Source organism: Capsicum annuum, chromosome 9, assembly GCF_002878395.1.
Source record: "Capsicum annuum cultivar UCD-10X-F1 chromosome 9, UCD10Xv1.1, whole genome shotgun sequence".
Taxonomy (NCBI): Eukaryota; Viridiplantae; Streptophyta; class Magnoliopsida; order Solanales; family Solanaceae; genus Capsicum; species Capsicum annuum.
The window spans coordinates 11,750,510-11,776,228 of record NC_061119.1 but is presented as its reverse complement, the minus strand read 5'-3'; positions in this window follow the sequence as shown (position 1 = coordinate 11,776,228).

The window sequence follows — 25,719 nt, the reverse complement described above, 5'->3', positions numbered from 1 at the left end:
GTGAAAATCAAAGGGTAAATCTCCTGCAATTGTTTGAGAAAGGGAAGGCTTAAATGATGCACCTAGGCAGTTTGATGAAAGGTCACAAAGAGAGAAAAGTACAGGCAGTTACAATAATCATCATTTTCAATTCTCAAGGTGGTCAAGGTTGGATTTCTTAAAGTTTTCAAGAGAGGATTTGAGGTCATGGTTGTTCAAGGTGAGCAATTTTTTAATATAGAAAATATTTCCATGGATGAGAGGGTAAATGTTGCATCCGTGCAATTTGAGGGTGAAGCTGTCCAGTGGCACTTAGCTTTCACAAAGTATAGGAAGTACTTACATTCTCCAGCATGGAGTGAGTATGCTATGGCCTTAGTTGAAAGATTTGGGTCAGACTATAATGATCCCATGGAAGAAATAAAAAAGGTGAGGTAAACAAGATCCGTGAAAGATTATCAGGCTATTTTTGAAAGGAATCTAACTAGAGTCAACTTGTCAGAGGAAAATGCAATCAGCTGTTATCTTGGAGGGTTAAAGAATAAGTTGAATATGGCAGTAAAGATAGCAAATCTAAGGACCTTATCTCAAGTCTACAAATCAGCAAGGATGCAAGAGGCATATTTAGAGGCTATGAAGCAACCTGTTCAGAATTTCAGTCATAATAGGAGGTATGGTCGAAGGTTTCTAAGTAAACCTCCCTTATTACCTACTCCTACTAGCAATGCAGTTACACCAACATCTAAAGGGGTCAGTCGAAAGACTTTAAGTCCTGAAGAAATGAATGAGAAGAGGTCCAAAGGGTTATGTTACTTCTGTAATGAGAAGTATGTATTTGGTCACAAGTTTACAAACTTGAAATAATTGTATTTGATAGATGTAGTGGAGCATGAAGAAGCAGAAAGTGAATATGAAGAAGAACCAGAAAATGATAATGAAGAACGACTGGAATTGATTAGGCCCTTAGATCATTTGAAAATCTCTGTTCATGCCCTTAATAGGTCATTAGGATTCAAGACATTAAGAGTGATTGGTTACCATTCAAAGAAACCTCTCCATATTTTAGTGGACACAGGTAGTTCACATAATTTCATTGATCTTAAGGTGGTGAAGGATCTAGGATTCCAGGCGACATCTACTACTCCTCAGGTAGTGACTACAGCTAATGGTAATAACATGCAAGTGAGTAAGATGTGCAGATTCTCTTGGCTATTACAAGGGATGGAGTTTTCAGCAGAATTTTTGCTCTTACCACTAGGGTTTGGTGGAGTGGTCTTAGGGGTACAATGGCTATTAACTCTTGGAGATATCAAGATGAATTTTAGGAATCTCACAATGGAGTTTTGGTACAAAGGGAGAAAGCATATTCTCAAAGGAGTAGGCAGACAAGTCAAAACCACAGGAGCTGGAAAGTTAGCTAAGATATCAGGTATTAACTCTTAATTGTGCATGATTCAAGTTGTGCCTTATATGACTAGTAAAGATCAATGACATTCAGTTGATGCTAAGGAAAGCCTTGAGGGTGATCCTAGATTGATGAATCTCTTACACAAGCATAAGACCTTGTTTGAAGAACCCCAACACTTGCCTCCATCTAGGGGAATCTTTGATCATAGAATAGTGTTGTACAATAATACTGAACCTATAAATAAGAGGCCTTACAGATATCTTTCTTTCAAGAAGGACATTATTGAGGGATTAGTTCAACAAATGTTAGATCAAGGGGTGGTGCAACCTAGTTGTAGTCCATTTGTAGCCCAGTAGTATTGGTTGGCAAGAAAGATGGTACATGGAGATTGTGTGTTGATTATAGAGACTTGAACAAACAAACTGTCAAGAACAAGTTTCCAATTCTAGTTGTTGAAGACTTGTTGGATGAGCTTGGGGGATTTGTAATTTTTTCTAAGATTGACCTTAGATCTGGTTATCACCAGTTAAGGATGACAATTGATGATATATCTAAAACAACGTTCAGAACACATTCTAGGCATTTTGAATATGTGGTTATGCCTTTTGGGATATCAAATGCACCTACTTCATTTCAGGGCTTGATGAGTGTTGTATTCAAGGACTTTCTTAGAAAATATGTCCTTGTATTCTTTGATGACATATTAATATACAACAGAAGTATAGATGAGCATCTAGAGCACTTGAGTTCTGTTTTGAGGTTATGCAACATCACCAGTTATTTGCTAAGCACTCCAAATACTTTTTGGAGTTAAAAGAATTGAGTATCTAGGCTATTTCATAGCTCAAGAGGGAATGTCTACAGATCCTCTGAAGATTGCTGCTGTAAGATATTGGCCAACTCCAATAACTATTAAACAGTTAAGAGGTTTTCTTGGATTAGCTGGGTATTATAGAAGGTTTATTCAAGGCTTTGAGACTATGTCAAGACCTTTAAATGATCTCCTAAAAAAGGATAAGTTCTAGTGGAATGTTGAAACTTCTAAGGCACTTACACAACTTAAGGAGGCATTGACAAAATCACCTGTATTAGCTCTATCTGACATAACTAAGTTGTTCGTAGTGGAAACCGATAGGGATTTAGGCTGTACTAATGCAAGAAGGTCACCCTATTGCATTTATTAGTAAAGGCCTTTCACCTAAACATGCAGCCTTATCAGTGTATGATATAGAACTACTTGCTATTGTACATGCTGCAATCAAGTGGTCATATTATCTCTTGAATTAGAAGTTTTTCATTAGAACAAATCAAAAGGCTTTGAAGTATCTATTAGAGAAGAAACTACATACTAATTCACAGTTGTTGTGGATCACAAAACTCATGCCCTTTGACTATGTCATTGAATATAAAAAGGGGGTGGAAAACAAGGTGGCTGATGCCTTGTCTAAGGTGCAGGGTGTTGAATTAATGACTTTAGTGCTCTCTAATACTAGTTCTGATCTTCCACAAGCTATAGCAACCATTTGGGAATGTGATCCTGCTTTGCAGCTTCTCATTTAGAACTCATGGATAATCCAAATTACCATAAACAATTTACTTGGCATCATAATCAACTCAAAAGAAAGGGAAAGTTAGCGGTGGGAAATGTACCCCAACTTCGACATGATATTATTTCCTTTTGGCATTCATCTACTCAAGGGGGACATGTAGGTGTAGAAGCTACTTTTAAGAGACTGTTAACTCTTTTCTACTGGAAGGGTATTAGAGATGATGTGAAATTGTTTGTCTAGAGGTGTGATACTTTTCAGAAGAACAAGGCTGATTTAGCTGCTTACCCTGGCCTACTACAACCATTGCCTATTCTTGAGGTATTTTGGTCCCAAATCAACTTAGATTTTATTGACGGTCTGCCTAAATCCAAAGGATATGAATTCATTCTAGTAGTTGTGGTAGACTTAGTAAATATGCTCATTTTTTACCTCTGAAGCACCCTTATACTACGCAGTCCGTAGCTGGAGTATTCATAGATATAGTGGTTAAGTTACATGGATTACCTGACACCATAACTAATGATAGGGATGCTGTTTTCCTCAGCAATTTTTGATAAGAATTATTCAACCTACAAGGAGTTCAGTTGCACACTTCCTCAGCTTATTACCCTCAGTCCGTTGGTCAAACTAAAGTGTTGAATAGAAGCTTAGAAACTTACTTGAGATGTTTTTATAGTGATGAAGCTCATACTTGGTTTTCTTTGGCTGAATACTGGTACAATACTTGTTTCCATAGTGCTATTCAAATGACTCCCTATGAGGCACTTTATGAAAGGCCATCTCCATTACATTTTCCTTATTTACCTGATGAATCATCTTCTATAGAGGTGGATGCTACCTTGATTAACAGGGAGATGAAGTTCGACCTATTAAAACACCACTTGAGGAGGGCTCAATTAAGAATAAAACAACAGGCAGATTTGCATAGAAGTGACAGAGTTTTTGAGGTTGGTGACTGGGTGTATTTCAAGATCCAATCCTATAAACAAACTACCATTTCTGGACATTCCTTCCATAAGTTAGCTGCCAAGTACTATGGGCTATTTCAAATTCTGAAAAAGGTGGGATCAGTGGCTTACACTCTTGCTTTTCCTGATTCTATTAAGATCCATCCTACTATCCACGTGTCCTTGTTAAAGAAGTGCTTTGCATTGCCTACTAAATTTTCACTACCCCCCCATCCTTGACATTGCTAATCCTCTTTGTCCCAAACTTAAAAGTATTCTTCAGAGAAAAATGGTCAAGAAATGTGGAAAAGCTGTGGCACAAGTTCTAGTCAAATGGGAAGGCTTACTTGCTGATAATGCTAGTTAGGAGTTCTATGAGGCCTTGAAAGTTAGATTTCCTCATTTTGATCCTTGAGGACGAGGATCTCTTTTGGGGAAGGAGTATTGTTACACTAATTAGCTAATTAGAATTGGAAATTGCCATGTTAACAATTAGCTGATTAGAATTGGAAATTGCCATGTCAGAACATTCTGTTATAACTGACAGTTAGTTAAACTAGCCATTGTTCATTACTATTACATTGAGATATTGTTCAAGAAAGGTAGTTGAGCTGATAGTTAGTTGAGAATTAGAGGGAGTGGGTCAATTCTACAATTGTATATAAACTAGTGAAGTGTACAAGAGTTCTATAATAATACAATTCATTGCTTCCTTCTCTAAAATCTCTCTTCTCTTCTTATTCTCTTCTTCTCTGTTCTTAACTCATGGTGTTGTTCTGCAATAGCTTATTCCAAATCCTTGAATCGTCAGTGATTCAAGCTATTTGGGTAACAGGGATTTTCAATTAAAAGGGACAAACAAGTTTCTCAATTAAGTGAGGTCCTTCAAGTTTTAAAAATTAGGTGAAAGGGACAAAAAAAAATTCAATTTTTTTTTAAAAAATTTTGGTTCCAACAACTTTGCAAAGTTGTTCAACAACTTTGATAGTTGTTCGACAACTTTGCGAAGTTGTTCGACAACTTTGCGAAGTTGTTCGACAACTTTGCAAAGTTGTTCAACAACTATGCAAAGTTGTTGAGATAATTAATGCAGTTGTCGAACAACTGTCCTAGTTGTTTAAGCGTCTTTATTTTTCTAACTTAATAACATTGTGGGACCCACTTTTTTTCTTTTTTTAATTAAAGACTTGCGAGGATCTTTGGACTCATTTTTCTCTTTTTGGATACATTGCTTAACTGATTTTTAATATTGTATAAATAATCTTAAGTTTAGTTTAGATAGTAATTACTAAGAAAGTTGAAGGAAGAAAACCAGTGGGAATTAAATTGGTGGTTTGAGTTTTCCAACTCCAAATTTTGGTACAAACTATGATAACTGAAATACTGAATAGATACTTCTGCATTAAAGTGCACCATTTGAATGAGTTTTGTGAAAGCTTTGAGTGGTAAGTGCTTTCTGATTTTCGTTTGTTGTTGTATATTATCATGTCATCATGTAAGTTATTGATCCATGAGAATTGCTTCCGCTATGCGTATTCTAATAGTTGCTACATACAATGTATTCATCAAATGTTCTCATCATTGATTAGGCTTGCTTCCTAATGTTATAGGAGTTATGTTGTGTTCTTGTCTTTGATGTAAAACACATTTGTATTCGTGTGACTATGTTTTTGATTACGAGTCCGTGTGCTCATTGTTATATACTATGACTTACAAATTTATTTTCATTTGGTATTTGGAAAGTTGATGTTTAGTGTAATTTTTTGCTATCAACAGAAACTATCTTAGTTTTTGTTTCTCCCCCATTTTCTGCTGGTGTTTCCTACTTTTTATGAAAGCCTTGTTAAGTCCTTAATTTTGATGGTTGACAAACAATCGTCGTTGGGGCATGGTCCTTATAGAGTTAGGAACAACACTTTTGATGATGAATTGAAGCTGCTCAGAGACCAGATTCATTGGCTCTGTGCCTTTTATACCAAATCAGCATTACAATTGGAAATTGTACTAGATGATAGAGAGTTAGTGAGAAAAGGTGGCAGAGGTGCAACACCTTTTTGTCTCAGCCAATCAAAGGAGTCCTATTTTTCTTGTCTCATATATATACATCATGGTGCAACAAGAAAACATCTCTCATATTCAAAGAACACTTAATCTCTCTTGAACAAAACATTCAGCTAAGCCTCATCTGCAATAGGGACCGACTCAGTCGAAAGAGTTCTTTATGTTCTTGTTGTCACACCCCTTTTTTACTAAAAAGATTTCATTTTTAAGTTTCGAAAGGGTTTTAATTATTAAAGTGACAAAAGATGAAAATTTGTTTCGAAAAGGACTTTTATATTCAAAATTCAGAGCCACCACTTGGAATAAATTAGGTGTGCCAAGTCACCTTTGGAAATACTTTTTTTGAAATGGTTTTGACTTTAAAACTGATCCGCGAATAGAGATTCCAGCTAAGAAATTCTGTTGACCGAGGGAAAGGTGTTAGGCACCCCTCAATTCCGTGGTTCGACCACGGTCGCTTGGTGGAGCGTATCGGCTAATTTGACACTATGAATGTATAAATCACACAAAACACATAAAACAATCAATCAAATACACAAAACAAAATAAATCCAAAATATAGTGTACAGTCCAATTATACAGTTCCAAAATAGAAAAATGCGAAAATGTAAACCTACGCTAACCTACACTAATCCTAAACTATGCTCCAATGCTTATCCAGTGTCTTGGGCCTTCATCACGGATGTCCTCCGGATACAAAATACTTCAGGGCATTCCCTGACGAATAAACAAAATACCTCGGGGCATTCCCTGGCCAAATGAATAAATCTTCAAATCTTGTGCGATAAAGTAGAAAGAAATATTCACACGCACATTCAATCATTCAACAAAACACCACCTAAAATTTGCCTACTCGACATAGCATTTGCCTACCCAACTCAACCTAAAACATGATACTATTACGTTTAACATCAATATTTATCTCGAAATAAATCAACAACAATAAATCAGGAATAATCCATATTAATTTCATTAATTTTCGATCCCGACCCCAAATCAACAATTCACGATCACCATTTTAACAATCCACAATCATTGTCAATGAAATCAAACAAAGAATCAAAATCACCGAAACACTCATATCATATCATGTTTCACACAAATCAAACACTTATAATGAAATAAAAGTGAGAAGTGTGTCACACGTTTAACACTTGTTTTTCTTATGGAAAAATTACCACGCTAATAGAATACGTGGTAAGATGGGGTAAACGGTAAAAATGCTTTCGGGGAGGGAAAAAATTACGTGTCTACATCATGCCCCTCTTTGCATGTAAATACAAAGTGTTTTCATACAAAGAAGTAGACAACGAGATAGAATTTTGACCCGACCATTATTCAAAGAAAGAAATAAAAGGAAGAAGGACAACCGAGTTGGAGAGTCGAGTGATGTCCCGTCGAGGTTCTGGTCCGCGACTCTGTTATTACATCAGAAATGAACATTACAAGTTAAAACATAAATAAAATTACAAAAACTCTATCTATACAACTTTTCTTGACTCGTGATTTGCTACTTCATCCCCCTGTTCTTCAGGCGGGCTCCTGATTTGAAATTTCTTCAACTTGTTGCTTGCCTTTCAATTTCTTCACCCTGTTCTTCACTTTTCATGTATTCGCCCTGTTCTTCGAGTGGGCTCCTGAAATCACATCAAAACTAAAAATAAAATTATCCCATAAAAAGAAATGCATCTTCTATGAGTTAATTGGAATGATTCAACTAAAAGGTATGTCTTATAGGAATCAAAGGAGATGACTTGACTAAAAGGTACGTATTATAGGAATCAAAGGAAATGATTCGACTAAAAGATAAGTCTTATAGGAATCAAGAGAATAACTCGACTAAAAGTACGTCTTTTAGGGGTCAAGGATAATGACTCGGCTAAAAGGTAAGTTTTATAAGAATCAAAGGGAATGACTCGACTAAAAGGTATGTCTTATAGGAATCACAGGGAATGACTCAACTAAAAGGTATATCTTCTAGGGGTCAAGGGGAATGACTCGACTAAAAGGTAAGTCTTATACGAATCAAAGGAACGAATCGACTAAAAGGTACATCTTCTAGGGATCAAGGGGAATGACTCGACTAAAAGGTACGTCTTATAGGAATCAAAGGAAATGACTCGACTAAAAGGTACATCTTTTAGGGGTCAAGGGGAATGACTCGAATAAAAGGTACGTCTTATAGGAATCAAAGGAGATAAATCGACTAAAAGGTACGTCTTACAGGAATCAAAGGGAGATGACTCGACTAAAAGGTACGTCTTATAGGAATCAAGAAAAATGACTTGACTAAAAGGTATGTCTTCTAAGAGTCAAGGGGAATGAATCGACTAGAAGGTACGTCTCCTAGGAGTGAAGGTTCAATTTAAGAAGTGTATCACCTAGCAAATTAAAACTGAAATCCCTGGATAAGTGTGTCTCCTAGGGATATAAGATGATGAATTTTTACCATGATTTTATTATCAAACCAGTGCAGCAATATTGCTTCCTGCATTTGTAAAAGTGAGACATTGCAACCCTTGATATTTATGCTCTGAAGTCCCTGCTTTGAAGGTAATATATTTCTTGTTTCATCAAAGAAAACTTGTGAGTTTAAAACATGGTGGCTGGTTTGTGGCTTTAGCTTTTGCGACGATCGCTCTTGCCCTCGTCACTTCTAACCTTACTTCCAACCATTAGAATATATCATTGACTTGTTGAATCATTGAATCGAACTCAGATTATTAAGAGTGACTGAAACAAACACAGTATCTCTGTTTTGCCATGCTTCTCAGATAGACCCTTTGAACCCTGGTATTTTTATAAGTTCCCCGACTTATCTGTTGACAAAACTTTCTGCATGCCTTATTCGGCTCACAATCATGTATCTTCATATGCTGACTTTGTCTTGCTTTGTGCAGAAGCTGGTAGCCAGTTTTGAAATCTTTTCTCACTTATTTTGTCATGGACAAGACTTAAAGATACGAAAAAAATGACAATGATTTTTTTTATTTGGATAACTGACTCAAGAAAATAAAAATAAAAATAAAGATAAAGAGAAGAAAGAAAAGACAATGAATGTCACCATTTAAAACAAAGAAACGAAAAATTTATCTATAATGACAATCAACTCTAATGATTATGCCATGCATTTGGATTAAGCTGCCTGATCTTTTCATCCAAAATTTCACCAATTGTTGTTGAGCTAATGACCTAAAATTGAGTTACTTCCTTGGGTAAATTGCATTCAGAGACCTCATTCGGCCAGTGACACCTTGAAGGGTTTTTGCCAACAAGCCTCTCTCATTTTATTTCTCTCGGCTCACCATTGCCTTGTGGTATCCGTGAGGTTTTTTCACCAATGAGATTCTCTAATTTTCATTTCTCTCAACTCACAGTCATCTTAAGGTACCCGTGAGGATTTTCACCGATAAGACTCTCTTATTTTTTATCTCAACTCACCCTCGTCTTACAGTGCCCGTGAGGGTTTTCACCGATAAGACTCTCTCATTTTCATTTCTCTCCCAATTTATTATGCTAAGGAAGGCAAGTAGTTCCCAAAATACGTCATCACATCCATTGCATGCTTAGACTTAACATTCTCAAAGATTGATCTGAAGGTATTCCTTTAGTTGTAACTTGACTTTTGGATAAAGTTAGAAAGAAGGGATGACATGAGACCCAAACGACACTTAAAGTGGTGTAGGACTTACAACTTTTGGAATCAACTCGAACGATGAGGTTTAACTCATGTCCCAGATTCTTTTGACTGAGCAATTCGAAATTATTTATTTGGTTGGACCGAGCACTTAGTAGGGCAGCCTATGTATCTCAGCCCCGAGAGAGGAGAATCAGGTCATACGTAGTTCTGGCGGCTTGTTCTTTTTTTTTTTTTTTTGGTTTGATTCTGACTTTTTTTTTCTTTTGACTCTTTGTTTCTTTGTCATTTTTTGACTCTAAATTCTTGACACTCTTTTATTCCATCTTGGACACATTTTTCATTCATTCTTTTTTTTTTTGAAAATTTCTGACTCTATTCTCTTGTTCGATACTTTTTTTTTTTAGCTTTGCTGGTTTTATCTTGATTCCAAAAGAGGGGTATGACATAAAATAACACTAAGGCTCAAATGGGATAAACAAAGGATGACACAATATTTGGATAGCAGAATAAAATGCCTTCGTCATATCAATCCTTGAAAATACTAGTACATAACATGCAATATGAAAGTGCACGATCAACCTCACTTATGACATGTTTTACAACACTAACTTGAACTGAACATGTGTGTCACTTGTTCTTCTATACTTGTCCATCATACAACTCCACCTTTGTTATGCATCCCTCACATTGAATGATTCATGCTTTTGTGGAGCTGATTTCTTTTTGTTCCTCTTGATATAGGATCACGCAGCCACTCTTGGACCTAATTGAGACATGTCTTTCAATTGATGGCCGAGTTATTCTTGTGATTCCTAAAATAATTGCCTTAATTTTCAGAAAAGGATTCACCTTGTCACTAAATGTCTCAACACTCTATCTATTTTCTCAGATGTTTCTTCCAACCTTAGCCCTCTGATTCTAGGTTTCATGGTTAAATTGGATTTTAAGACTTGACTGAAGATTCCACAAGCATATCGTATCACTAGAGTCAACATAAAATGTTCTGTATAAGGAAAACAAACAAACAACACATATTTAAAACATAACGGGAAAGGGACAGTTCATTTAGTTGAAAATAAAGATAGAAGAGTTTGAACACAAACGACCAAAGAAAAAAAAGATAGATCCTGAACTACAACCCTGAAATACTTTAAAAAACCAAAAAGAAAACAAAACAAACTATCAGACCTCTTCCTAGTAGGGAGATGGGTGACTTCTCAATTGCTCAGCCTGACAACTTAGCCACTGGTTTACATATCAACATGACTGGAGCTTCCCTTACCGTCAATGTTCTGCACCATAATTGATCCATCTTGAATCATCTTTTTAAATTCTCTTTTCAAATCTCGACAATCTTCAATACTGTGACCCTGAACATCAGAATGATATGCACATCATACACTAGAGTTAAAACTTCTTGAATGCGGGTCAGGAGTACACCCAAGGAGAGGAGTGATCATGCCCCGCTGTACCAATTTATGAAATAGGCTATCATACGACTCTCCAATTGGTGTGAAGCTATCCCTCAATTTCTGCCTCATTTCATTATTTAGATTAGATCCAAATCGGTCCTAGAAAGGCTTTGATAGATTTGTGGAGTTAGAAGGTAAATCTGAGGAGTTGGTGCGCGCCATTATGAGTAAGAAGGGAGTTGAACATATGGTTATGCGCAGTATACTAGATATGGAGGTGGGAAAATGAAGTATAATGGATTTTGGGAGGAATTATAGATAGCTTGGGTATGAACTTGGGCCTGAAATTGACGGAAACAACAACGTCGTCTTCTTGGATGTGCCTGTTCTCCAACTACAATAGCAATTGTATCTTTCTCATTCTTTTTCCCTCCAGTTTCCTTTATTGATTGCATATTGTCCTAAATATTTCACGGATTCCTCCTGTTCATCTTGCTCCCCGAATTTCAATATCTCAAGACTTAGAGGAGGGTTAACACTTGAAGACATGCCCCAATTTTTGTATGAAACATCTTCTTTATTCGCAAGTCTTAGGGAACTTTTCACAACATTTCCTGCACTCTTCACTTTTCTAACCATTTTCTTTGGCTCTTCTGGTACACTAGGCTTCTTGTTAAGAAATTTTAGTGGTTCAGTTAGCATAAAAGTAGGATTAGGAGTATAGCGATGATCACTAAGAGTATTGAACAAGGGTCCATTAGCAGCATGAGGAAGCACAACTGTTGGGCGGTTGGCCAATGTAGAAACCTCAGTAGGGGATTGATCAACAAAATCACAGATGACATATGGTGTTGTGAATCTAGCAGGCTTATACTAAGGAGCTTGCCGAAAAGTGGTGGAAGTATTGTGATGCTTTTGGCTTGGAATGAATTCTGAGTCATGTTGTGGTGCATCAACAACAGTAGGACACTGACTTTGCGATTTTGGTGGAAAACCCAAGGTATTTGTAGGATCAATAGCAAAAAATAGAGGAGGAGGCAACCCACTAGCCCAAGCTCGATGAATTTCTATCATTTATTGCCTTAGTCTCCTAATCTCTTGCTTTAAACTTTCATTTTCATGACTCTTTGTTTGATCCATGATGTCGCTCTCTATATCTTTGTTAGTCACAACTAAACCTTTGAATTTGGTGTGATGTGGAGGACCATCCAGAATGTCACAAACCAACTATCTTAAACTGACTCAACAAAAAACAACAAATGTGTCAGAGTTCAACACTTTTTCAAAAATCTTTTTCCTTTTTTTTTTATTTTGAAAAGATCACCAAATCCAAGAAGGGAGCCTACGTATCTCACTCTCGAGAGAGGAGAATCAGGTGTGCGTAGGTCATAAAGTCTTGCCAAAATGGCCAATTAATTCTTTTCCCTTTCTTTTTTCTTTTTCTTGAAACTTTAAAAAGAAAAGGAAATAACAAATTGTCAAAAGAATTGATGAATTTTATTTTTTTTGCATTTTTCAAGTTTAAACTCCCTATACAAAATGAAACCTATGATTACCAAAGAAAAATCTTTTTGGGTTTTCAATTTTGAATTTCATATGAACATGAAACTTGAACCTATTAAAGGAAAAATCTTTTTTGTAGTTTTCTATTAAAGATGTATATGAAACACCTACTTTAATAAAGAGTGAAGAAAATATTTTTTTTTTTAATTTTTCAAATAAGATCCCCGAACCAACAATAGGCTGCCTACATATCTCACTCTCTCGAGAGGAGAATCAGGGGTGCGTAGTTCGGCCAGATAGGAAAATTAAGAAATAAATAACCGACTGAACCCTGACTTGAGAGACGCGACCACAAACAGAAGATGAAAAACAATAAAATATTTTTGAGTTTCTAGTTTGACACTTCACATAAGACTGACACCAACAACTATAAAAGAGAAAATGTTTTTGGTATTTTCGTTATGTGAAATGTACAAAACTTCTGCCATCTTTTTTTGAATTTTCCTTTTATAAAAAGTTCCTAAAAATATTTTTGAAACTTTTGAATTATGAATGTATGCTAAAGGAGATAAAGGGAAAAATCTTTTTGAGGATTTTTTGTTTTTGAATAAATGCATGAAAAAGGTAAGAAAATCTTTTTGAATTTTTGAATTGTGAAAAAAATAAAAGCCATAAAGTAACTCTAAAAAACTACGAAACTATCTTTCTTTTCACTCTTTTTTTCCTTTTTTTTTTTCCAACAATTTCTTGCCTACATACTTTACTTCTAACACATGCTTTTGCCCAAATCAGTCTATCAAATCACCTTATTACCCTAAAAAATGCAACATTTATCACGTAGAGATGCTTTAGAGGTGAGTCTCCTACAAAGGACCAAGTGGGCCCCCTAGGTCTCAATATGATGCACATAAACATGACCTAAAGGCTGACCTATGCTGGAGTTCACTAGCAAGGTTGTCCGAGGGAGCGTATGGTCGATAGTGGCTGCTTTGCTTTTCACCTACTCCATACCAGCCAACGACTCCCCTTCCTAAAATAAAGGTGACTCAACTATAGGTCGTGTACACAGCTTGTACTACAGAACTTGTTGTAGAAAGAATTGAATCGGGTTATGCACATGATGCCAGATATAAAGCAGTAATACATAAGAGAAAAACTGTAAACAAAGAGCACGTAGGCACTCAAAAACAATAACACAAACGACAACAAAAATAATGTTTATACACCCATGATGTTAAACTAAGCCGATACAATTCCAAAAATAAGCTCAAATTCTAAAAAATCCTCATCAGAGTCGCTAGAGCTGTCACACCCTTTTTTTTACCAAAAAGATTTCATTTTTAAGTTTCGAAAGGGTTTTAATTATTAAAGTGACAAAAGATGAAAATTTGTTTCAAAAAGGACTTTTATATTCAAGACTCAGAGTCGCCACTTGGCATAAATCAGGTATGCCAAGTCACCTTTGGAAATCCTTTTTCAAAATGGTTTTGAGTCTAAAACTGATCGGCGAACAGAGATTCCAGCTAAGGAATTCTGTTGACCGAGGGGAAGGTGTTAGACACCCCTCGATCCCATGGTTCGACCACGGTCGCTTGGTGGAGCGTATCGTTTAATTTGACACTATGAATGTATAAAACACACAAAACACGTAAAACAATCAGTCAAACACACAAAACAAAATAAATCAAAAATATAGTGTACAGCCCAATTATACAGTCCCAAAATAGAAAAATGCAGAAATGTAAACCTACGCTAACCTACACTAATCCTAAACTATGCTCCAATTCTTACCTAGTGCCTTGGGCCTTCATCACGGACGTCCTCCGGATACAAAATACTTCGGGGCATTTCCTGATGAATAAATAAAAATACCTCGGGGCATTCCCCAGCCAAATGAATACATCTTCAAATCTTGTACGATAAAGTAGAAAGAAACATTCACACGCACATTCAATCATTCAACAAAACACCACCTAAAATTTACCTAACTGACATAGCATTTGCCTACCCAACTCGACCTAAAACATGATACTATTACATTTAACATCAATATTTGTCTCAAAATAAATCAACAACAATAAATCAGGAATAATTCATATTCATTTCATCAATTTTTGATCCCGATCCCAAATCAACAATTCACGATCACCATTTTAACAATCCACAATCATTGTCAATAAAATCAAACGAAGAATCAAAATCACCGAAACACTCATATAATATTATGCTTCACACAAATCAAACACTTATAATGAAATAAAAGTGAGAAGAGATAGAATTGGACCTCAGATCACACTTTCAAAATCAATGTATTAATCTAACTAAAACTGGGAGAATCCGCGTCCGATAACCTCGACTCAAACCTCAACCAACAACCCACAACTCGTTATTGAAAATTGTAACCCAAATTTGACCATGATGAACTGATCAAGAGTAATGAACGAGAAGGTGCAAAATTCAGTCTTAGCTAAGCGGGTAAGAGAAAAAATCTTTCTTTCCCTCTATACCTTTTCTTCATTGATTAACTACTACCCTGGGAATTTTATTTCAAGAATACGTTTGTATTTGATTTGAATCTTATATTCCACCCAGCCTCGTGAGGTGAGTGATTCTTTCTTTTCGACTAGAGGAGTTCTCTTTGTTAGAAAGCCCTCTTGCTGCTTGAAAAGGAGCTAATTGACACTATTCAATGTCTCGAGTAGGCCAATAGCCTGTCTTAACTTTGTTGGTGCTTGAGTTGGATTGGATGAGGATTGAGGATTAGCAATAATTCTCCAGCCATTTTTAGGTTTTACCTGGAAAGTCTAACTAGATCTTTATCTAAAAACAAGCAAAATTGCAAGCTCTTGGGCAGTACTCCCCACTTTAGCTTTTAAAACCAAACGGAACCCAAATCCCAAACCAATACCTACGCCAGTGCTGCTACTATTCATCAAAATAGTGAAATCGGGTGAGATGGAGTTGATCTTTCTGTTAAAACTTTGCTAGAACAATGACTGAAATGGGGCCGCCGCTACTAGATTTTGGTCGAGCGGTTTAGTCGAAGCTAGGAGGGGTGAAATTGGGGGTATTCACCAGCAGAGAGGGCATTTTCGGTGGGTTTATCTGAGTTTTTTGGTGAGAAACTAGTCACCAGAACAGTGCTCTCGATCTCTCTCACTCGCTTCTACCTCTCTTTCATTATTTTCTCTTGATCTCCCCTCTCAATTCATGTGTGTGTCTAGTGGGTGTTTGTGTGTGAATTATGGAGAAGATGATAGATATGTGTGTTTGTGCGTGAGGTCAGTGAAGAAGAATAAGATGATTTTGAGGGTATATGTTGATGGGATAAAATCAGTGATCCCTTTTTTCAATGTAGGTCCCCCTTTTTATAGTGTGTATGTTTATCCTTTTTTTCTTTATGGATAAGAATTGTGAGGAGGGTGGGTCACGTGGGTAGGTAGGGTAGGAGGGTATTGGGGGGATGATGTGTCCTCTTTTAATTAGAGAGGTTATTGAAATATTTAAAAGAAGATAAAATTTCTTAAATGGGATAAAGTTAAAAATAAATAAAATGATGAGGTGATTATTTATTTTATTTTTCTTATGGAAAAATTACCACGCGAATAGAATATGCGGTATGACGGAGTAAACGGTAAAAATGCTTTCAAGGAGGGACAAAATTATGTGTCTTCACTTGTTACGTGTCTACACTTGTTATGTCTACGCTCAACCTACTTATCTTGTTAAGATATTGTAGATCTTTTCATTGTTTGTTCTTATCTTAATGTTTGAGTCAGCTAGAGTTAGTTGACAGTTAAGGCTATAGTTATTCGGTAGTTGAATCAGCTAAAGTTAGTTGTTTCAGTTGTTAGTAATAGAGTTATTGAGGTGGAGTCTTGTAATAGAGTTATTGCAAGTGATATAGGATTAAGAGTTTAATCCTTCAAACTACGGAGTTTGTATTCAAGTTGTTTGAAGATAGTGAAGTGGTTGAAAATCCTACAAGGTAGCTCGTGGTTTTACTCCCTTGAGTAAGTAGGCTTCTACGTAAATATATTGTGTTTTGTTTCTCTTACATTGTACCTTCTATTTATTCTTGTTTATAAGTTTATACGTTGGTTAGGGACCTGGTCTCTAAGCTAGTGGGTAACCCTTTGTTATTTTGTTTGTTCTTCAGGTACACAGAATCTGTATATTACAACACCAACTTTAACTTGAGTTCAAGTATAAAAAAGAACATAATGAAGTATATCAAATACCCTCAACACAAGATCAAAATGACATTTTCAAGAGGTGTATTTTATTTTGCAGAAATTAAGATGAAATAGAAAATAGCCAAGTCGTCCGAATTCATTGATTTTTCTGGAATTTTTCCTCCCAGGATAAAATGGCTAACAGACCAATAGTAGCGGTACCTCAAACGGTTGGAATATCTTCGAACTCACAGAACGTTTTGAGTGATCACACAGAATATTTTTAGACAAGAAGAGAGTTTTTAATCTTAAAATTTCATACTAAACCTGTGGAAGAAACCAGTTTTATATAGCCACAACATGCCTCTTTTGAAAAGAGACAATGGTTCACTCCAAAATTTACACCTTTGTTGTAAGTTCATGTCTATTCATCAAAGATTGCATCTTTTCCTGAATAGTCATCTCATTTCATGAATTAGTGTGTCACTTCATTGAAGGATTACATCCTTCTGAAGCATTATTTTGAACCATTGCAACCTTCTTTAGCCTCAGTTCAGAACAATGTATCATTTCTGAAGCACTAGTTTGAAAACAATGTATCAGTTCACTTGAAACAGTGCAACTGTTACTGCATGTATATATAAATGGAGGTCCGAAACAACAGAAAAAATTTTACTGCATTTTTTCTTGGAATTCTTCAAAATTAAAATAAAGTTTGTCCAAAAAGATAGATCTCATTGATCATTTGCCAAATCCAAAAAGCCAAAGCCGAGCCGAGCGAGCGACGACGAAGACGGCTCGAGGCATCTATTATTTCTTGCCTCACTTGCCATGTGGAGTAAGTGTTCTTGATTATAAACACTTTCAAGTTTTCTTCTTCCACCAATGTGGGAGAAAGAGTAAACTTTCTAATTTGGGAGTACACTTTCCATTTTAGTGTCTCCTTCCTCTCCACCATTTTATTCTCCGTTTTTCCATTCACACTTATTTTATATACTATGAACCCAACAATCCCCCACATGAATGAGGAATGGCTATTTTTCGTAAAATAAAATTACGGACAAGTATGTGATCATCAGGCAAAGATTGATTGCATCTGGATAAGTGGGTTTCCCTTTGAACTTTCCATAGTGGACATGCATCGGATGCACTCGGTCAATTGGTAGATTTGATATCTTTGAACCGTTAAGCTTTAATGTACACCTGGATAATACATGTCACACAACCAGCCTTTTAACGTTTATGGTTCTCATGGTTTTATTTTTTTCAGCCATGAACACGTCCTAGTTTCATGAGAGCTTAGAGAATAGGCCTTTAATAACAATCTCTTTGAAGCGGCTTCCACTTCACCCTCGCATAGGTGATTTCTAAATATTCAATCCTGTAGATTAAACTATTTTGTCAAATTTGCCAAATTTAGATAATCATTAAAAGACTTTTCGCCTTAAGTCTTATCCTAGTTTACTATACATTGTCTACATCATGAGAATGAGTTGGGTAATTGACAATGTTGAACCTGTCAGACACAACTTTGTTTGATCTCCTTGAACCTAGCTCTTAGGATCTCCAGTCTGCTAGGTAGAGTTACCGCCATGCTGACTCGTCCTAGGCCTTAAACCCATTGCATGTTCTTTCCACTCCTTCTCTATATAGGCCTTTTGTAAGTGGATCCAACACATTATCCTTTGACTTTACATAGTCGATAGTGATAATTCCACTAGACAGAAGTTCCCTAACAGTATTATGTCTCCGTCATATGTGACGAGATTTATCGTTGTACATCATGCTCCCTGCCCTACCTATTGCCGCTTGGCTATCACAGTGTATAAATACTGGTGCCACTGGCTTGGGCCAATACAGAATATCTTCCAAGAAATTCCAGAGCCATTCTATTTTTTCACCGGCTTTATCTAATGCGATAAATTCAGATTCCATTGTAGAGCGAGTGATACAAGTCTGTTTGGATGATTTCCAAGAAACTTCTCCTCCACCGATAGTAAATACATATCCACTTGTGGATTTTACTTCGTTCGATCTGATGATTCAATTTGCATCACTATATCCTTCAAGTGCCGCGGGATATTTATTATAATGCAAAGCATAGTTTCGAGTGTATTTAAGATACCCAAAAAATCTTTTCATTGCCATCCAATGAGTTTTGTTGGGATTACTCGTGTACCGACTCAATTTACTAATTGCACATACTATGTATGGTCGTGTACAGTTCATTATATACATTAAACATCCCAATACTCTTACGTACTCCAATTGTGAGTCACGTTCACCTTCATTCTTTCGAAGTGAAAAGTTCACATCCAATGGAGTCTTGGCAATATCGAATTCCATAGCCTTGAACTTGTCAAGTACTTTTTTGATATAATTAGACTGTGACAATGCTAACCTTTGTGGAGTTTGATGGATTCTTATACCTAAGATCACATCTGCAACTCCAAGGTATTTCATATCAAACTTTCTCTCGATCATTCGTTTGGTTGCATCTATGTCACAAATATCTCTACTGATGATCAACATATCATCCACATACAAACAAATAATGACTTAGTTATTTGGTGTGTCTTTAATATATACACATTTGTCACATTTATTTATCTGGAATCTATTTGCCAACATGGTTTGGTCAAACTTTGCATGCCATTGCTTAGGTGCTTGTTTTAGTCCATAAAGTGACTTAACAAGTTTAAACACCTTATTTTATTTTTCTGAAACCACAAAACCCTCAGATTGTTCCATGTATATTTCTTCCTCCAAATCTCCATTTAGGAATGCGGTATTCACATCCATTTGATGGATTTGAATATCATATACCGCCGCCAAGGCAATTAACATTCGAATAGAGGTTATCCTTATTACTGGCGAGTATGTATCAAAGTAATCAAGGCCTTCCTTCTGTTCGAAGCCTTTTACTACAAGTTTTGCCTTGTATTTGTCAATAGTACCATCCGCCTTCATTTTCCTTTTGAAGATCCATTTAGAACCTAACGGTTTATTTTCGAGAGGAAGGTCAACCAATTTCCATGTATGGTTGCTTAATATTGAATCTATCTCACTATTGACTGCCTCTTTCCAAAAGGATGAATCTGAAGATACCATCGCTTCCTTAAATATTTGAGGCTCATTTTCTAAGAGAAATATTACAAAATCTGATCCAAATGATGTAGACGTTTTTTGACGTGTACTACATCTTGGATTTTCTTCATTATGTTCATTCTCAATTGGTTCATCACGAGGTCGTTTAGACCCCCCACTAGACCGTTCATGTCTAGTTTTATACGGATAAATGTTTTCAAAGAATTCAGCATTGTCTGATTCAATTACCGTGTTTTCATTAATATTCGGATGTTCGGATTTATGAACCAAAAATCGACATGCCTTACTACTTTTAGCATATCCTATAAACACACAGTCCACCGTTTTAGATCCTATCTTAACCCTTTAGGTATAGGAACTTAAACCTTCACTAGACACCCCCGCACTTTGAAATATTTCAAGTTGGGTTTCCTTTCTTTCTATTTTTTGTAAGGAATTGATTGTGTCTTACGATAGGGAACTCTGTTGAGTATACGATTGGCCGTAAGGATAGCCTCCCCCCATAAGTGTTGTGGTAAGCCAAAACTTATAAGTAAGACATTCATCATTTCCTTCAAAGTTCGGTTTTTCCTTTCCGTAATTCCATTAGATTAAGGTGAATATGGGGCTGTAGTTTGATGGATTATTCCATTCTCTACACATATTTCCGCAAAGGGAGATTCATATTCTCCGCCCCTATCACTTTTTATCATTTTACTCTTTTTGTCTAACTAATTTTCAACTTCAGTTTTATATTTCCTAAACGCATCTATTGCTTCATCCTTACTATTTAGCAAGTAGACATAACAATATCTAGTGCAATCATCAGTAAAAGTTATGAAATGATTTTTCCCACCACGTGATGGTGTTGACTTCATATCACAAATGTCAGTGTGTATTAAGTCTAAGGGATTGAAATTCCTTTTAACGGCTTATAAGGATGTTTTGCGTACTTCGATTCCACACACGTTTGACACTTCGATTTATTGCACTCGAAGTTTGGCAAAACTTCTAAGTTAATCAGTTTTCGTAATTTTTTATAATTAACATGGCCTAAAAGTTCATGCCATAAATCATAAGACTCAAGCAAATAACAAGAATTCAAACTTTTATTTATTTCAACAGTCATTACATTCATCTTATAAAGGCCTTCGGTCAGATAGCCTTTTCCTAGATACATTTCTCCTTTGCTAATTAAATTTTTTTGAGAAACGGTTAAACATTTGAGTCCGTTCTTATCTAGGAGTGAAATAGAAATTAAGTTCCTACGTAACTTCGGAACATATAACACATTGTTCAGTGTCAAGACCTTGCCGGAAGTCATCTTTAAGCAAATTTTTCTTGTTCCCTCCACCTTAGCAGTAGCGGAGTTGGCCACGTAGATCATTTCTTCTGCTTGAGCAGGAGCAAATGACGAAAAAAACTCCTTGTTGGCACATACATGGCGGGTGGCACCAGAATCCATCCACCATTCGCGAGGATTCCCCGTTAAGTTGCATTCTGAGAACATAGAACACAGATTATCGCATCTTTGTTGGATTCAATCATATTTGCTTGATCCTTCTTCTTGCCTTTCTTTGGGGCACGATAATCTGTGGACTTGTGGCTAATCTTGTCACAGTTGAAGCATTTTCCCTTGAACTCTTTCTTGGATTGATTGCTTCCTTGTTCAGCTTTCTTCCTTTTCTTGGAATTGTTTTGGTTATCTTCTACAATATGTGCTCCATTAATTGTAGAATTCCCTTTTGACCTTCTTTTGGTAGCTTTATTATCCTATTCAATACGAAGTTGGACAATAAGATCTTCAACAGTCATCTCCTTGCGTTTATGCTTTAAGTAGTTTTTGAATTCCTTCCACAAAGGTGGTAGCTTCTCAACTATCGCTGCTACTTGAAAAGTATAATTCACAATTAAACCTACAAAACAGTTTATGTGAGTATTAAGAACATTTTTAATTTGTTCAACTAAGGTATTTTTCAAAGATATACCTTCTGTTAGGAGATCATGTATGATGACTTGCAACTCCTGTACTTGAGAGACAACAGATTTGCTATCTATCATTTTGAAGTCCAGGAACCGTGCAACAAGGAATTTCTTAATTCCCGCATCCTCCGTCTTATATTTTCATTCAAGTGCCCTCCACAGTTTTTTTGATGTCTTAGTTCCACTATAAACATTGTAGAGGTCGTCTTGGAGACCACTCAGAATATAATTCGTGCAAAGAAAGTACGAATGTTTCCAAGCTTCTACAATAACGAAACGGTCTTTGTCCGAGGTTTCCTCGGGTACCTCAGGAGTGTCTTCGCTAGTGAACCGTTGCAGACATAAAGTGGTGAGATAAAAGAACATCTTTTGCTGCCACCGCTTGAAGTCAATGCCCGAAAATTTTTCGGGCTTCTCCGCCGGTGCCATTGTTGGCGGAGCATTTGTGGGACTTGATGTGACAATATTAGTTGCCCCCACAGACGTTGTCGCATCCATCATTTGACTTTCAATTGCCATTTTTCTATCACCACAAGACAAAAAATACTCAGTATTTTCAGAATACTACTTATAAAAATTAAGCAACTTTAATTTTTTTCTTCTTCTTGTTTCTAGTTAACAATGAAGTTTTTATGACTTTCAATTGTCAATCGAATGATCTTTAACTTGTGACGAAGTTTTTATGATTTCAAATCACTAGTTAAGTTCAGGCAGAGTAGAAAGTTAAAACTTTAATCTCCAAAAACAATCAATACAGATTCTGTAATAGTAATTATTTCCTTAAGATTGTTATTTTGTTTGTACTTCGGGTACACAGAATCTGTATATTACAACACCAACTTCAACTTGAGTTCAAGTATAAACAAGAACACAATGAAGTATATCAAATATCCTCAACACAAGATCAAAATGACCTTTCCAAGAAGTGTACTTTATTTTGCAGAAATTAAGATGAAACAGAAAATAGCCAAGTCGTCCGAATTCATGGATTTTTCTTAAGGAAATAATCCCCCTCACTGTACCCGAGGTTGTGGAATTTTTCCTCCTAGGATAAAATGACTAACAGACCAATAGTAGCGGTACCTTAAACGGTTGGAATATCTTCGAACTCACAGAACATTTTGAGTGATCACGCAGAATATTTTTGAGACAAAAAGAGAGTTTTTAATCTTAAAATTTCATACTAAACTTGTGGAAGAAACCAAGTTTATATAGCCACAACATGCCTTTGCTGAAAAGAGGCAATGGTTCACTCCAAAGGTTACACCTTTGCTGTAAATTCATGTCTGTTCATTAAAGATTGTATCTTTTTCTGAACAGTCATCTCATTTCATGAATCAGTGTGTCACTTCATTGAAGGATTACTTCCTTCTGAAGCATCATTTCGAACCATTGCAACCTTCTGTAGCCTCAGTTTAGAACAATGTATCATTTCTAAAGCACTAGTTCGAAAACAATGCATCAGTTCACTTGAAACAGTGCAACTGTTACTGCATGTATATATAAATGGAGGTCCGAAACTGCAAAAAAAAATTTTACTACATTTTTTCTTGGCATTCTTCGGAATTCAAATAAAGTTTGTCCAAAAAAATAGATCTCATCGATCGATCATTTGCCAAATCCAAAAAGTTGAAGCCAAAGCCAAGTGATGACACAAGGCATCTATTATTTCTTGGCTCACTTGCCATATGGAGTAAGTGTTCTTGATTATAAACACTTTCAAGCTCTCTTCTTCCACCAATGTGGGAGAAAGAGTAAACTTTTTAATTTGGGAGTACACTTTCCATTTTAGTGTCTCCTTTCCCTCCACCATTTTATTCTCCATTTTTCCATTCACACTTCTTTCATATACTATGAACCCAACATCCTTACATCTCTTCAAGCCTGTTTGAAGAGAAATTGTTGATATGACCTCTGTTGTTAGCGGTAATACTTCACAATCGTTGTCTTCGTGATGGTTCTTTTAGGAGAGTTCCATGTTACTATTTTAAATTTTGATCTCTTGGAAAGTGGATATAGTTGTTCCGTAATCTGCACAACATATCACTGAGTCGTATTGTCATGCTCCTGCAACTGAGATCGAGTAATTGAAATCACTAGAGTGCCTAGGCATTTAGAAGGTTATTTCTTCTTGTTTATCATGAGGTCCGCGGTTGGTGAATATCCTTTAGTAGTATGTACAAGTAATGGTGCATTGTTGTGCTTGTCATTCTTTGAGTCTTGATACATACCATATAAACATATACTTTCTTTGTTTTCATACTGCAGGCTTTAGTTTTAACTGCAAAGCTTCACTCATTCACATCACAGTTTGACCAGTTGCGGGCAATACACTTTCAAGATGTGGTTAACCGAGTGACATCAAGAAACATAAGAACACTACCAAATCAAATGCTGCAGAGACCTCTGCCTTTAGTAGTTTGGACTTTGACATGAAAAGGGACTCCGAGGTCACGGACCCTGATGTATCACAAGCAACACCTGTGAGACTCCAAGAACAACTTTTGCACAATGAAACACAAGCCCTCCAGGTAAGTGGAATGTTTTCTGATATAGAGGATTTACTTCTTTCGTGTGAAAGCTAAAGTCAAATCTACTATGTTCCTATACTCTTACCTGCTATGATTACTCGCGTAATGCAGGTAGAGCTGAATAGTCTACTGGATTCTGTTCAAGAAACAGAAACAAAGAGGGCGCAGGTATCTGCTTTGAACCATCTTATGTCTACTCATATTTTGCAACAAGGTAAACCACCGCCTCTCGGGTTCCCCGACCGATTCTACCATCGAGGCCAGCATAGACTATAACTCCCCCCGAACACAGCTTACAACTTTCATCGTACTGTGCTCTCCAAAGAGCAATTCTTCTCAAAATCTCACTCAAAATGTGTTGAGTTGAAATCCCATTCTAACTAAGGATTCTTGGGGTTCCGGAGTATCCAACTAAAGTGTACTTTTATGTTTTGCTCATTGAGCATTTAGAGGCATAATATGTTGGGTTCATTTAGTGTGAATGAAAAATGAAGGGACACAACCCTTCGAGGAAAAGACACACTGTTTCGGAAAAGGGATGATTGTTCCAAAGGATACACCTTTCTGAATAAATCATTGCCTCCTTTCTGAAGGGGCACTTCATGGCTATATAAAGCTGTATTTTTCTACATGTTTAGTATGAATTTTTCTGCATAAGTAAAACGTTTCTCTTGCTTCTAAAAACTCCGTGTGATCGTCCCCGTTGAGTGAGTTCGAAGAAAACCAGAAAGTTTGAGGTGCCACTACATTCTGGTTGTGAAGTCATTTTATCCTGGGAGGAAAATTCCGCAACCTCGGGTACTTGAGGGGAATTATTTCCTTAAGGGCACTCCGTGAATTCGGAGGACTTGGCCTATTTTGCTTCTTTTTTTTTTTCTGTAAAATAAAATAACACACTTCTTTGATAGTTCATATTGAACTTGGGTTGAAGGTGTTAAAAAACTTCATAAGTGTTCTTGATTTAATCTTGAAATTGTGTTGAAGTTATTTTGACATAATACAGATTGTGTACCCGAAACAACATAATAAGCATTCTAAAATCCCCCATCTGCATCTTGAGCTTAACAATTGTCAGCAATCACAAGACATGCATGACACAAGAGTAGAATAAAGAAAGATTAGAAGATAATGAAACAATAGAAGTGGTGTTTGTATATGTTGAACAGGCTATTACATTGTTCTTTGTAATGCCTTCATCTAATAAAGAAAGATTAGAAGATAATGAAACAATAGAAATGGTGTTTGAATATGTTGAACCAGGCAATTACATTGTTCTTTGTAATGCCTTCATCTATTGTTAATGGTGTTCCGATCATTGCACTATTTTGGCGTTGTTACTGTTTTCTTATTAGTATCTATGTTTTCTTCACTGTTGTTTCCCCTTGTCATACCTACTTTGATTTGTTATACTCTGACTGAGGTCCTTCAAAAACAATCTCTTTA